Source organism: Mesocricetus auratus, unplaced genomic scaffold (assembly GCF_017639785.1).
Source record: "Mesocricetus auratus isolate SY011 unplaced genomic scaffold, BCM_Maur_2.0 Super-Scaffold_6730, whole genome shotgun sequence".
Classification (NCBI taxonomy): domain Eukaryota; kingdom Metazoa; phylum Chordata; class Mammalia; order Rodentia; family Cricetidae; genus Mesocricetus; species Mesocricetus auratus.
In genome coordinates, this window is record NW_024429184.1 from 72,383,536 (window position 1) to 72,397,200 (window position 13,665).

Genomic DNA, 13,665 nt, shown 5'->3' on the forward strand with positions numbered 1-13,665 from the left:
TTGTAGATATGAGGTTATTTTCATTCTTTTACTTGCAGACATCGAGTTTGACTAGCCCCATTTGACTTTTTCCTTTCCAACTTGTATTCCCTTGGTCTCCTTCAGTTGTCTTATTGCTCTAGATAAGACATCAAGTACTATATTGAATGATATGGAAAGAGTGAACAACTCTGGCTTGTTCCTGATTTTAGAGGAGTTGTTCTGAGTTTCTCTTCATTAAATTTGATGTTGGCTATTGGCATGTCGTAATTTGCCTTTATTATGTGTAGGTATGTTTCTTGAATCCTTGATATCTCCAGTTTATCATAAAGGGATGTTGGATTTTGCCAAAGGTTTTTTTCAACATCTAATAAGAAGACCATGTGGTATTTTTCTTACAATTTATTTATATGGTGGGTTACATAGACAGATTTTCCATATGTTGAACCATTCCTGCCTCTCTGGGATGAAGTCTAACTTGATTATGGTGGATTATCTTTTTGATGTATTCTTGGATTTGGTTTGTGAGTATTTTATTGAGTATTTTTGCATTAATATTGGTCTGCAATTCTCTATGTTGAATCTTTGTGTGGTTTAGGTATCAGGGTGACTGTGGCCTCATAAAAGACTTGGACAATGCTCCTTCTGTTTCTCTTTTATGGAATAGTTTGGGGAGTATTGGTATTAGGTCTTCTTTGAAAGTCTGGTAGAAATCTTTGGTAAAATCATCTGGCCCTAGGATTTTATTATTATTGTTGTTGGGAGATTTTTAATGACTGCTTATATTTTCTTAGGGGTAATAGATCCATTTAAATTGTTTATCTGATCTTTATTTAATTTTGGTAAGTGGTATTTATTGAGAAAATTGTCCATTTCTTTTAGATTTCACAATTTTGTGGAGTACAGGTTTTAAAAGTGTGACCCAATGATTCTTTGAGTTTCCTTGGTGTGTGCTGTTATGTCCCCCCTTTCCTTTATGATTTTGTTAACTTGGGTATTCTTTCTTTGTCTTTTAGTTAGCTTGGATAAGCGTTTGTCTATCTTGTTGACTTTCCTCAAAGACTCTGTTTCACTGAGTCTTTATATTGTTTTCTTTGTTTCCATCTTACTGATTTCAGCCCTCAGTTTGATTACTTTTTGCCATACACTCCTTCTGGGTGAATTTGCTTCTTTTAGTTCTAGAGCTTTAAGGTATGCTGTTAAATTGCTAGTATTTATGTTATAATTTAAAAAACACTTTGAAGAGAAGTCATGTCATACAACAAGGCTCACATGGGAGGTTTATTGTGAGAGGAGGGAGAAGGGCAGAGAGGGGTCAGAGAGGGAGGACAGGTGTAGACAGAGACCAGCCCCTGGGGATAAGAGTAGTGGAAGAGAGAGAAAGGAAAAGAGATGGGAGATAGGTAAGGTTCATCTTTTATTTTTTGTTTCTCGAGACAGGGTTTCTCTGTGTAACAGCTCTGGTTGTCCTGGAACTAGCTCTGTAGACCAGGCTGGCCTTGAATTCACAGAGATCTGCCTGCCTCTGCCTCCCATGAACTGGAGAGATGGTTCAAGTGTTAAAGTCTAGGCTCACAAACAAAAATATAAGAGGCCCACCTTTTAAAAGGGAATGAAGCAAATGTGCACAGGAGGTGCTCTTAGTTGCTGCAGTTGAGGACACATCCTTCCAGGATCCCAAGGGCAGGCCAGTACAGATGCCTGAACACTAACAATGAAATATCTCCAACTTCTTTTTTGTTTGTTTGTTTTTTTTTTCGAGACAGGGTTTCTCTGTATTGTTTTGGAGGCTGTCCTGGAACTAGCTCTGTAGACCAGGCTGGCCCCGAACTCACAGAGATCCGACTGCCTCTGCCTCCCAAGTGCTGGGATTAAAGGCGTGCGCCACCAACACCCGGCTTATCTCCAACTTCTTTATGCAGGTATAGTGCTATTAACTTTCCTATTAGTACTACTTTTATTGTGTCCCATAAGTATGGGTATGTTGTGCATTCATTTTCATTGAATTTTAGGAAGCTATTAGTTTCTTTATTTCTTCCTTGACCCAGTAGTCAATCAGTAGGGAGTTGTTCAGTTACATGAGTTTGTTAACTTTCTGTTGTTTCTGTTGTTGAAATCCAACTTTAATCTATGGTGGTCTGAGAAAATGCAGGAGGTTATTTCAATTTTCTTCTATCTGTTGAGGTATGCTTTGTGACCAAGTATGTGTTCAGCTGTGGAGAAAATTCTGTGAGGAGCTGAGAAGAAGGTACATTCTTTTGTGTTTGAATGAAGTATTTTGTAGATATCTGTTAGGTCCATTTGGTTTATAACATCTGTTAGCTCCAGCATTTCTGTTTAGTTTGTTTCTGGTTGACCTGCTCATTGGTGAGAGTGGGGTATTAAAGTTTCCTGCTACCAATGTGTGAGGGTCAATGTGTGATTTATGTTTTAATAATGTCTCTTTACAAATGTGGGTGCCCTTGTATTTGGGGCATAAATGTTAAAGTTTGAAGTATTATCCTGGTGGACTTTTCTTTTGATAATTATGAAGTGTCCTTCCCTGTCTCTTGATTAATTTTGATTTGAGGTCTATTTTTTTAGATATTAGAATGGCTACACAAACTTGCTTCTTAGATCCATTTTCTTGAAATATCTTTTCCAACCTTTTTCTCTGAGATAATGTCTATATTGATCTTGAGATATGTTTCTTGTAAGCAGCATAAGGGTGAATCCTGTTTTGAATCCATTCTGTTAGTCTCTTTTTATTGGGGAATCAAATTCATTGATATTGAACGATATCCATGACCAGTAATTGCTTATTCATGTTATTGTTGTTGTTGTTGTTGTTGTTGTGTGTGCATGTATGAGTGTCTGTGTGTGTGTGTGTGTGTGTGTGTGTGTGTGTGTGTGTGTGTGTCTTTCCCTTCTTTTGGTTTGGCTGGTTTGAGGTTATTTATTTCATATATATTTTAAGCAGACTGGATGTGAGATTTATTACTGAACATGATTTGGTAGGGTACAGGAGAGTACTGTGGAAGTTCTCAGGAGTGCAGAGCTCGCCACTTGTCCAGGGGACCACGATTAGGGATATATTTGACCCCACAGCCATCAGGAATGAGCTGTTTCTCAGCAACCATGTCTTCAAGTTCATCTGCATTAAATTTGGTGAAGCCCCATTTCTTTGAGATGTGGATATTCTGGCGGCCATGGAACTTGAATTTGGCTCTACGAAGAGCCTCAATCACATGTTCCTTATTCTGCAGCTTGGTGTGGATAGACATGATGACTTGGCCAGTGTGAACCCTGGCCACTGTGCCCTGAGGCTTCCCAAAGGCACCATGCATATCTGTCTGGAGCCTGTCAGCTCCAGCATAGGACAACATCTTGTTGATTCGGATGACATGGAAAGGGTGGCGCCTCACTTGAATATAAAAGCCATCCTTGCCACAACTCTTTTCCATGTATTTGTTGGCACAAATACGGGCTGCCTCTAGAGCTTCGGAAGAGAGCCGCTCATATTCATCTGACACCATGTGGCCACAAAGTGCGAATTCATCAACTTTTGCCTTCTTCTGTCCCAAATCACAGATGTGAATTTTAGCATCAGGGACATCTCAGCAGAAGCGAGACTTTGGGTACGGCTTGTTCTTACAATATCGGTAATACCGGGCAGGGCGGCATCCCATGATGACAATAGGATCATTGGTGGCTGTAATGATAGTTCTTATATTTTTATAGTTGTAGTTAACTTCCTGTCGTTAGAGTTTTATTTCTAATATCTTCTGGGTTTGTAGATATATATTGTTTGAATTTGACTTTATCATGGAATATTTTGTTTTCTCCATCTATGGGGATTGAAAGTTTTGGTGGGTATAGTAGTTTTGGCTTGCAGCTGTGGTTTTTGCAAGTCTGCAGGACATCTGTCCAGGATTTTCTGGCTTTCAGAGTCTCCGTTGAGCTGTCAGGTGTAACTCCAACAGGTCTGCCTCTATGTTGTGTAATGTTTTGCTCTTTTGACTCTTTGGACTCTTTTGTGTGGCCTACCACCTAGCTCCCAAATAAATCACTCATGGAACCTCATTCTTGGTTATGAATGTCTGGCCTTGGCTTGGCTTGTTTCTGGCTAGTTTTTCTTAACTTAAATTATCCCATCTGTCTTTTGCCTCTGGGATTTCTTTCCTTCTTACTCCATGTCTGGCTGTGTATCTGGGTGACTGACCCCTGATGTCCTCCTCCCCTGTTCTCTTGTCTCTCCAAAAGCCCTTGTGCTTCTTTTTGCCCCTCCTTAGAAACCCTTCTCCATCTGGCTCCTCCTTACCACTTCCTGCCAACTAGTTGCTGACCCAGCCTTCTGACTGCAGGTGAATTTTATTTAATCAAACACATTTTTGCATCATTAAACAAATGTTCCAGAGCACAAACAAAAGCAGCACACCTTAAAATAATATTCTACATTACCTATATATGCTATTAGTTCTTTCCCTTGAAACTTTTAATATTCTCTCTTTGTTCTACATGTTTAGTGTTTTTATTATTATGTGATGAGGGAACTTTCCTTTGTGGTCCAAACTATTGGGTGTTCTGTATGCTTTTTGCACTTTTTCTTTTTTTAAATTTAAATTAGAAACATGCATGCTTCAAATGCCAATCCCAGCTCCCCCCTTTCTCCCTCCCAGTCCCACCGCCACCTTCAGCCCATCCCCACATCTTTCCTCAGGGAGCATGAGGCGTTCCTTGGGGGGGATCTCCAGAGTCTGTCATTTCATCCAGGGCAGGACCTAGGCTCTTCACCATGTATCCAGGCTGAGAGAGCATCTCTTCATGTGGAATGGGCTCCTAAAGTTCATTTGTATGCCATGGTGAACACTAATCTACTACCCAAGGCCCCAGAGATTTCTGAGGCCTCCTCACTGTCACTACATTCATGAAGTCTGGATCAGTCCCCTGTTGGGTCTGGGGTTCAAGAGCTCCCCCCTTTTCCAGTCAGCTATCTTTGTGGGTTTCACCAGCACAGTCTTGTCCCCTTTGTTCATCACTCCTCCATCTCCGTCACTGGGTTCCTGTGGGTCAGTTCATTGTTTAGCTGTATCTGTCTCTGCTTCCATCAGTCACAGGATGAAGGTTCTAGGATGTCATATAAGGAAGTCATCAACCTTTTCAACAGATATGGGCTATTAATGTAGTCTTTCTGCTATTACTTAGTTTTCCATCTGGGGCTTCTCTCAGCTTTCTCAGGCCCTAGGCTTGGATATGTGTACCTCCTGTTGGGGAATCAAATGTAACAGATCTTTATTTATATAGCTAGCTCTCTAGTAGTGACATGGAAACTATTAATTATGGAAGCTTGGCCTTAGCTTAGGCTTGTTTTCTTCATTTCTTTTGATTGATTTTAGTTTGGAGTCTAATTTGTTAGATATTAAGATTGCTACAACAGCTTGTTTCTTGGGTTCATTTGATTGGAAAATCTTTTCCCAATCCTTTACTCTGAGGTAACGTCTGTCTTTGATGTTAAGATGTGGTTCTTGTATGCAGCAGAAGGATGGATTCTGTCTTTGTATCCATTCTGTTAGCCTGTGTCTTTTTATAGGCAAGTTGAGACCATTGACATTGAGGGATATTAATAACCATTGATTGTTGATACCTGTTTGTTTTGGATTTATTGGTGGTAGTGTTATTGTGTGTTGATTTCCTTCCCCTTTTTACTTTTGGTGTTTGGTAAAGTGGGATTATCTATTGCCTATGTTTTATTTTATTTTATTTTAGATATTTTTTATTTTTAAATTTGAATTAGAAACAAGGTTGATTCACATGTCAATTCCAGGCCCCTCTCCATTTCCCTTCCCTCCTCCCGTGCCCTCCTATCAACCCTCCCCCCCAATATCCCCTCATTTCCCCAGGGAGAGTGAGGCCCTCCATGGGGGTGTTCATAGTCTGTCATTTCATCCAGGGCAGGGCCTACACCCTCCCCCAGGAGTTCAGAGTGAGAGTGCATCTCTCATTGTTGGATGGGAGTCCAAAGTCCATTTGTATACCTGGAATAAATACTGATCTACTACTCAAGGCTCAATAGATTACCCAGGCCTCCTCACTGACACCCACATTCAGGGGGTCTTTATCAGTCCCATGCTGGATTCCCGGGCATTAGCCTGGGATTCAAGAGTTAACCCTTGTGAGGTCAGCTGTTTCTGGGGGTTAAACCAACCCAGTTTTATTGCCTTTGGTCATCAGGCCTCCCTCCCTGTCACTGGATTTCTTGAGTTCAGCTCAGTGCTTAGCCGTGGGAGTCTGCCTCTTCTTCCATCAGCCACTGAATGAAGTTTCTGTTTCCCAGACTCTCTGGCCATGGGATTGTAGGCTGGCCCTCCCCAGATCTATGTCTAAAATCCATATATGAGAGAGTACATGCCATGTTTGTCTTCTTGTGACTGGGTTACCCCACTCAGGATGGTTTCTTCTAGTGTCATCCATTTGCCTGCGAATCTCAAGATTCCATTGTTTTTTTCTGCTGAATAGTACTCCATTGTGTAAATGTACCACATTTTCTCTATCCACTCTTCGATTGAGGGACATCTAGGTTGCTTCCAAGTTCTGGCTATTACAAATAATGCTGCTATGAACATAGTGGAACAGACATCTTTGTTGTATGAATGGGCATCTTTTGGATATATGCCTAAGAGTGGAGTTTCTGGGTCTTGTGGTAGGTTTATTCCCATTTTTCTGAGGAATCTCCATACTGATTTCCAAAGTGGCTGAACCAGTTGGCACTCCCACCAGCAATGGAGGAGTGTCCTTCTTTTACCACATCCTCTCCAGCATAAATTGTCCTTGGTGTTTTTGATTTTAGCCATTCTGACAGGAGTGAGATGGTATCTCAGAGTTGTTTTGATTTGCATTTCCCGGATGGCTAAGGATGCTGAGCACTTTCTCAAGTGCCTCTCAGCCATTTTAGACTCCTCTATTGAAAATTCTCTATTTGGTTCTGTAGCCCACTTTTTAATAGGATCCTTTGGTGTATTGGAGATTAGCTTCTTGAGTTCTTTGTAAATTTTGGAGATCAGCCCTGTGTCAGATGTGGGGTTAGTCAATATTTTTTCCCATTCTGTGGGCTGCCTTCTTGTCTTGCTGACTGTGTCCTTTGCCTTACACAAGCTTCTCAGTTTCAGGAGGTCCCATTTATTAATTGTTGATCTCACTGTGCTAGTGGTGTTATGTTCAGGAAGCTGTCTCCTGTACCAATTCGTTCAAGGGTACCACCCACTTTCTCTTCTAAGAGATTCAATGTGGCTGGATTTATATTGAGGTCTTTGATCCATTTGAACTTAAGTTTTGTGCATGGTGATAGACATAGATTGATCCGCATTCTTCTACCTGCCAGCACCCAGTTATGCCAGTACCATTTGTTGAAGATACTTTCTTTTTTCCGTTGTATATTTTTAGCTTCTTTGTCAAAGATCAGATGTTGCTATGTGTGTGGGTTAATATCAGGGTTTTCAGTTCGATTCCATTGGTCTACCTGTCTATTTTTGTGCCAGTAGCAAGCTGTTTTCAGGACTATAGCTCTATAATAGAGCTTGAAGTCAGGGATGGCGATGCCTCCGGACGTTGCCTTGTTGAACAGGGTTGTTTTGGCTATCCTGGTTCTTTTGTTTTTCCATACAAAATTGATTATTGTTCTTTCAAGGTCTGTGAAGAATTGTGCTGGGATTTTAATGGGGATTGCATTGAATCTGTAGATTGTTTTTGGCAGGATTGCCATTTTTACTACATTGATCCTACCTATCCAAGAGCATGGGAGGTCTTTCCATTTTCTGAGGGCTTCTTTAATTTCTTTCTTTAAAGATTCAAAGTTCTTGTGATACAGGTATTTCACTTGTTTGGTTAGCTTACCCCAAGGTATTTTATGTTGTTTTTGGCAATTGTAAAGGGTGATATTTCTCTGATTTCTTTTTCAGCCGTTTTATCATCTGTATATAGTATGGCTACTGATTTTCTTGAGTTGATCTTGCAGCCTGCCACTTTGCTGATGGTGTTAATTAGCTGTAAGAGTTCCCCAGTAGAGTTCTCTCAGTCATTTATGTAAACTATCATATCATCTGCAAATATTGAAAGTTTGACCTCTTCCTTTCCAATTTGTATCCCCTGATCTCCTTTTGTTGTATGGCTCTGGCCAGAACTTCAAGTACAATATTGAAAAGGTATGGAGAGAGTGGACAGCATTGTCTTTTTCCTGATTTTAGCGGAATCGCCTTAAGTTTCTGTCCATTTAGTTTGATGTTGGCTGTTGGTTTGCTGTATATAGCTTTTATTATGTTTATGTATGTTCCTGTTATCCCAGATCTCTCCAAGACCTTTATCATGAAGGGGTGTTGGATTTTGTCAAAGGCTTTTTCAGCATCTAGTGAGATGATCTTGTGATTTTTGTTTTTCAGCTTGTTTATATAGTGGATTACATTGATGGATTTTCGTATGTTGAACCATCCCTCCATCCCTGGGATGAAACCTACTTGATCATGATGAATGATTGTTTTGATGTGTTCTTGGATCTGATTTGCCAGTGTTTTATTGAGTATTTTTGCATCAATATTCATGAGGGATATTGGTCTGAAGTTCTCTTTCTTAGTTGTGTCTTTGTGTGGCTTGGGGATCAAGGTTATTGAGGCCTAGTAGAAAGAGTTTTATTGCCTATGTTTTTGTGAGTGTAGTTGTCTTTGTTGGGATATAGTTTTCCTTCCAGTACTTTCTATAGGGCTGGATTTGTGAATATTCATAGTTTAAATCTGGATTTGTCATAGAATATCTTGTTTTACCCATTTATGGCAATTGAAAACTTTGCTGGGTACAGTAGTTTTGGCTGGCTTCCTTGTTCCCTTAGCGTTTGTAGAGCATCTATCTAGGACCTTCTGGCTTTCTAAGTTTCCATTGAGAAGAGGGGTGCAATTTGGATAGGTCTGCCTTTATATGTTACTTGGCCTTTTTCTTTAGCTGCTCTTAACATTTTTCTTTATTCTGTAGGTTTGATGTTTTGATTATTAGGTGGTGAGGGGACTTCTTATGGTCCAGTCTATTTGTTGTTCTGTAAGCTTCTCATACTTTCATAGGCATACCTTTCTTCAGGGTAGGGAAGTTTTCTTCTATGATTTTGTTGAATACATTTTCTGTACCTTTGAGTTGTATTTCTTCTCCTTCTTCTATACCTATTATTCTTACATTTGGCCTCTTCACAGTGTCCCACATTTCCTGGATATTTTGTGTTAGGGATTTGTTGGACTTGAGATTTTCTTTGGTCAATGACTGTATATTCTCTAATGAGTCTTCAGCACCTGAGATTCTCTCTTCCATATCTTGTATTCTATTGGTTATGCTTACATCTGTAGTTCTCGATCATTTACCCAGCTTTTCTATTTCCAACATCCCCTCATTCTGTATTTTCTTTATTGTTTCTATTTCAGATTTCAAGCCTTGGAATGTTTGAGTTGTTTCCTTTACATGTTTGGTTTTTTTTTCTTGGATTTCTTTAGTTTCTTTAAGAGATTTGTTTATTTCTTGAATTTTTTGGTTTGTTTTTTTCTTGTATTTCTTTAAGAGATTTTTGTCGTGTCCTCTTTGAGGGTCTCTATCATCTTCATAAAATAAATTTTAAGGTCTGCCTCTTCTGACTCATCTGCGTTGTGGTTTTCAGGTCTTGCTGGTATAGAGTCTCTAGGTTCTAGTGGGGTTTCTTTTGCTGAATGTTTTCATATTCTATCGTTTTCCATCCCTTCTTTGAGTGGGTGCAGGTGGGGTCTCTCTGTCTCCACTGGTCTTCCTGAAGTAGGGTGCAGTGGTTGTGGGGGGAGCCGAGGGTGGATTGTGGCAGGACTCATGTCCTACCTGTCTGGGCGGGTTCACTGGATGCTAGGAGCAGGACCAGGAAGATCAAGGGAGGGGGTGATGGGTGTGGGTTGGTCCTGGGGAGGACCCAAGCTTACCTGAAGCAGGGCACAGTGGGTGTGGGAAGATTCGAGGGTCTATTTTGTTAATTTTTGATTGCTTCCATTTCATTATTTTCTATTCTCATCTTATTATTTATTTCTGTCTATTGATTTTAGGTTTTGATCATTCTTATTTTGCCAAGGTCTTCAAGGTGTCTTGTTAAGATGTTTATTTGATTCTTCTGGTTTTGCAAAGTAGGCACTTATTAAAGCTTTAACTTTCTCTCTTAGGACTGTTTTCTTCACATTCCATAGATTTTGGTATGTTTCCAATTTCATTTAATTCTAGGAATTTAACTTTTAATTTTTTTCTTGTAACAATTTTATTTATTCTTCTTTTTTATGTATTGTTTTGCCTGCATGTGTACCACATGCATGAAGTGCCTGAAGAGGCCAGAAGAGGGCACTAGTTTCTTTGGAGCTGGAGTTACACTTAGCTTCCATGTGGGTGTTGGGTTCAAAGTCATGTCTTCTGGAAGAGCAGCCAGTACTCTTAACCACTGAGTTCTCTCTAGTCTTTGTCCTGATTTTTTCAATGACCCATTCATCATTCAATAGTGTATTTAACCTATATGAGTTTGTGCATGTTCTATATTTTTGATTGCCAGTTATCCATAATTTTATTCCATTGTCATTAGAGAGAATATAAGAAATTATTTTACTTTTCCCATATTAGTTAAGACTTATCCTCTCATAAATCTATGTTAGAGAAAGTTCCATTGGCTGTTGAGAAAAATTTTAATATATTTGTGTGGTATATTCTGTAGATATCTGTTGAGTTTATTTGATCTACAATGCCATTTAATTCATATTTCTCTGTTTTTGTCACAATAATCTGTCTGTTGGTGAGAGAGTATTGTAGTCACTAGTGTTCTGGGATTAATCTGTGACTTTATGTATAGTAGTATTTTTATGACATTGGGTATACCTGTGTTTTATGCATATATGTTTAGAATGTAATGATCATTTTATGGGTTGTCCTTTTTTAAAAGTTTATTTTCCTTTCAATTGTGTAGATGTATACGTGTGTAGGTATGTCCATGTGAGTGTGTGTGCCCAGGGAGCCCAGAGGTGTGAGACCCCTCAAAGCTGGAGCTGTAAGCAGTTGTGAAGCAGTGATGTGCATGCTGGTACTTAAACCTGGGTCCTCTAGAGCAGTATAGACTCTTAGGCCCTGAGCCATCAGTCCAGCCCGGAATTGCTGTCTTAGGATAAACTTACCTTCATTTTCTCTTTCACTAGCTTTTGTCTTGATGTCTGTTTTGTCAGATATTAGAACACTGACATCTTCTTGCTCCTTATTTTCAGCTGTTTGGCATACCTATTCACCCTTCACACTAGAGGAGCATCTTTCTTAAATTTGAAGTAATGAACAAAAGATTTCCTTCTAATGCATTCTGCTAGTCTGTGTCCTTTTCTTGATCTTTGTGTATTCTTGCATTGGTTTTGTTCAATGTCATGTGTAAGAGGGAGAAGCAGTGGACATAAAACTTCAGCAGCAGTCCAGTGTTCCCCGGTGCTCCCCTCCTGTGTGTGTGCATGTGTGTGTGTGTGTGTGTGTGCGTGTGTGTGTGTATGTGCGTGCACAGTTGTAAGCCATTGCCTGATCATTCCATAGACCTCAGCTAGCCCCCCAACACTTTGTGTTAGCTTTCTTCTGTTTCATCAGAAGCACCTTCTCTTGCTTCCCAATGTGTGTGTTCAGCTGGGTGTTTGTTTATGCCATTTTGCAGTGGTTTCTGCCTGCTCCCTGCAGAGTTCTCACCTGCTGAATAAGATCATTTAAAGAGCTTGCCTCTTGCAGGAAAAGAGATTCTTGTGCATTATGGCACATTACCTTTTGGAAACTGAAATCTGGTCACACAATTCTGTCCTCATTTCCTGTCTTTAGTTTGTTTTCTTTTGGCTTTATTTGCCGTCAACAATTACAGAAAACCCAGCTTTGCAAAGATATAATGCCGCTGAAGAGAAATAGCATCATCTAACATTGAAAAAGTTGATGACTTCTTATGGCTTGAACCACTCCTGTATCTGATGCGTTTTCTACAGGACCAAGGTGATAGTGATTTCTGGGTTTTGGCACAAAGACTTTTCCCCCTTTCCTCATTATTGACCTCTCCAGCACCGTTTCTGAGTGTGTTATCTGTGGATATATTGGTGGAATGCTCCTGAGAAAATGCCACATCTGGGTACTGATAATGCTGATGGTGAATTCTCAGTAATTACAGCAACACTATGATTTATTGATCAGTTTTGAGTTGTAGACATAAAAACAATAGTAACATGCATGATCATATTGAATTCCTATATTAAAGTTACCATGACATGTTCACATTTTCCTTCTATAGAAGAGACACATGTCACATGTTCACATACCCTTCTACAGAAAAGAGACATGTCATAGACATAAGTATGTAAGAGGTAAGTAATTACACCAAGATCACAAAGTGGGAAGTAGCAGAATTGAAATTTAAGCCAGAGAGTGTCACCAACTTAGTGATTAGCTATCTAACCACAGGAACACAGCACCTCATTTCCCAACTGGACATGACTTCCCCAGAGTAAAGAGAATCAAGAAAAGGTCAAGTGCTGCTTGTTACCCCAATGACTTCTTCTGGGTTCAGAATTTTGTGTATTAATTCCTTGGATTATGAGGAATACAAACTTGCCAGCTCTGGAGGTGCAGATTATTTGGTTGAAGTTCTTCAGTGCCAGAGTACTGGGGGAACAAATACTTGGGGGCAGCAAACAGAGATGAGCATTGGGATTACATAACACATGAAGAAAGTCTGACACAACAGTCTGGAGCTTATTGTTACAGAAAAAACTGTTTATTCCCCTGAGGACTTATTTTGTTAACTTTAAACCTTGATATTCTCTGATATAGAAAAAAGTGAATCATGGTCCTTTTGGCAAGGTGTTGCCCTAATTTAGGAACTGAGTTATATGAGAAAACATTAGGTTCCCAAAGAGAATACTTACTGTCCTCTTACCATGTAAATGATAGGTCCTTTAGTCTCTTTTCATCTTTGGTCTCTATTCTGAGCTAGATGAGCAAATTATAGAATAAAACAGTAACATGGTGACAAAAAAGGCAAACTACCCATAGATCCTTTCTGCATCACTTTCAACCATTGTGCTCAGCCAGACTTCCCACATCTCCAGGGGCTTGCCAGGAAAATTGCCCTGATCTTCAGATCCGCACCTTCTCTTCAACCTGCTGGATCTAGTCTGGATCCCACATCTAGTGCCATTGCTTTGTTTGGCCATCTATGTCTGCACTGCAGTCAGTCCTTAGACTTTCACCAGGTTGCCCTACTTCTAACCATTTCACACAGTCAAACTTCCCCCATCCTCCTCCAAGACAGGGTCTAGCTCAGTCAGTCTCTCTGATGTCCTCATTCATCCCATCTCTCAAATGACAGGTCTACCCCAGTCTCATATCCAGTGCACTAGACTAGCCTGATCTGTCTACCACTGGTTGTGCCCCAGCCACCCTCTAGGCTTCCGTCAGGACCCACCTTACCTACAACCACCCACAGGTTCCTTCTCTGTTCCTTCTCCCCAGTTCCCCAGGTCTAGCCTGGTTCCTATATACATGCCCTGGCTTAGCCTGACATCACCTGCTATCACTGCCAACCTCTAGGCTTCAGTCTGGCTACACCCTAATTATCTCAGAACCCACAGGATACTCCTGTAAAGAGAAGCCTTTTCCTTGAGAGAAGCCTTGCCG

At 40.2% G+C, this 13,665-nt stretch overlaps 1 pseudogene; it reads right to left on the reverse strand.

Annotated features, from left to right (window-relative positions):
- Nucleotides 1-2,939: 2,939 nt before the first annotated feature.
- On the reverse strand, nt 2,940-3,647 carry LOC101843545 (annotated as a pseudogene).
- Nucleotides 3,648-13,665: the final 10,018 nt, after the last annotated feature.